Genomic DNA, 2,024 nt, shown 5'->3' on the forward strand with positions numbered 1-2,024 from the left:
AATAGAAATGAATATAATTAACAAATTAAGGGGGGTATATTTTATTGAATTTTAAAAAAAAATAAGTGTATATTTTAAAAGTAAAGGAACATAGTTTTAACCAGTATAACATTAGATTAGACCAGTTTAACTTAAAAAAAAAACTTTCATGCGATAAAAGAAATGCATAATGATAAAAGTTGTTTAGTTTAGAGCTAATTCAAGCTACAAGCTTTTTTCTCTTTCAATTCAAATTAGAAGTTATCTTAGTTAATAAACGTAAATATCCCTTTAACATTGACTAGATTGAGTTTGCGCATATAAGTTTTATTTATTTATTTGTAGAAGTTCTACAAATTATTAGGACACATAGCTCTTTTTGCTAAAGTCCTTAGAAATTTCATATTGATATAATAGTTAGTTATTTTTTTATTAGTTGAATATGTAAAACCTATTGTACTTGTCACTTATTATACCTAGATATATTTAATTAATTAATAAAAACTAGTAATATTTTTTTATGAATTTAAATATATCTAATACAAATAAATATACATAACTAATAATATTATTTTCGTATAATATAAAACTCATATATTCTTACTCCTAATTCTGATTGTTTATAAATCATATTTTAAGGTATACAAGTTAAAATTAACAACATCGACAATGAACTTTACGTTTATAAAAATTCTATATGCTTATATATCAAACAGGCCTATTAGCTCAGCTGGTTAGAGCGTCGTGCTAATAACGCGAAGGTCGCAGGTTCGAGACCTGCATGGGCCAGAATTTTCACGTTTTATGTTATTTTTTATGGATTTACTGCTGCAATTAAGAAATGAGAAAAAAATGAAGTTGTATTCGAAATGAGAAGCATGAAAGCACATAAAGCCACAGTGATCCAGGTAGCAACATGTGAGATTAGCATAGAATAATGGAATAATGAATGAAAAGTGAAAGACATTACTGGTATTAATGTGAGGAGGAATAGGAAGACAGAAGAAGATTAGTTGTGTTTTGGTTGGAATTTAGCAACAGCGTTGTGGGTGGTTTTGTTTTGTCGAGGGTGAGAAGAGTGATGCACGTGTACAGTTTTTGCGACAATTGCATGGAAATGCATGTACTCTTTTGTCAGTGTATCACTGACACCTTCTACCAAACACACATGCCCGACACCATGAAAGAAAGTTTGTCAATTTGATTTAACCCACAACTTTGTCTTTCCCATTTCCCCATTATCCAATTACCCTTCTCTCTTCTTATTCCCACTCCTTCTCCCTCATTCATCATTTTTTATTAAACATTCGCAAACTTACTATAACTTCATTACTATCTTGTAATAACCATTGAAACTATGTTTTGTTCTGAGAAACCCAATGTTTCAATAAAATCAACTCACAACAAATATTTTTCACAGTAACTTTTGGACCAACACTCAAACATTGTTTTTTCAAATAAACTCTTTCAACTTTGTATACAATCCCAAGATTAGTGAAGAGTCATTACAAACCTAAACAAAACAATTTACTCAAGTTTCTTAACTAAAAATACCTAGCTAACAGAATGATACAAAATATAACATAGTTTGGATATCACTAAAGAGTTCACACATTGATCGATATTCTGATTGATTTTCTTTTTACTTGTGAGTGTTTATATATGAGTATTTCAAAAAATAGTAAGTGAAAGAGATTAAGAAAATGTTCACACATTGTGTTTGGTTTCATATCGGAAACGTTCTGAATCAATTTTAAAAATCAATTCATGTTAATAAATTGTTTAGAGAAAATCAGAATCAATTTTTAAAATCAATTGAAGATGAAAAGTTCACATCAAACATAAATAATTTTTTTTAGCTTCTCTATCGACCAAAATCGATTTTCTCACATAAAGTAGTAAAATAAGGAAAATTATTTTTTGACAAATTTTTTTAACAAACTTTTGACAAAGTTTCTATAAATAGAATTAAATAGATTATTTTTTTATTTTTTAATCAAAATAAAGTAATAATTGTAATACTTTTTTACTTCAAAAGGTAATTT

The 2,024-nt window shown here is 27.3% G+C and overlaps 1 non-coding gene across 1 annotated transcript; it reads left to right on the forward strand.

Moving 5' to 3' along the window:
• Positions 1–694: 694 nt before the first annotated feature.
• TRNAI-AAU lies at positions 695–768 on the forward strand. Its single transcript has one exon. It is a non-coding gene; the product is annotated as a tRNA-Ile (tRNA).
• The last annotated feature ends 1,256 nt before the right edge of the window (positions 769–2,024 follow it).

Source organism: Vigna unguiculata, chromosome 3, assembly GCF_004118075.2.
Source record: "Vigna unguiculata cultivar IT97K-499-35 chromosome 3, ASM411807v1, whole genome shotgun sequence".
Taxonomy (NCBI): Eukaryota; Viridiplantae; Streptophyta; class Magnoliopsida; order Fabales; family Fabaceae; genus Vigna; species Vigna unguiculata.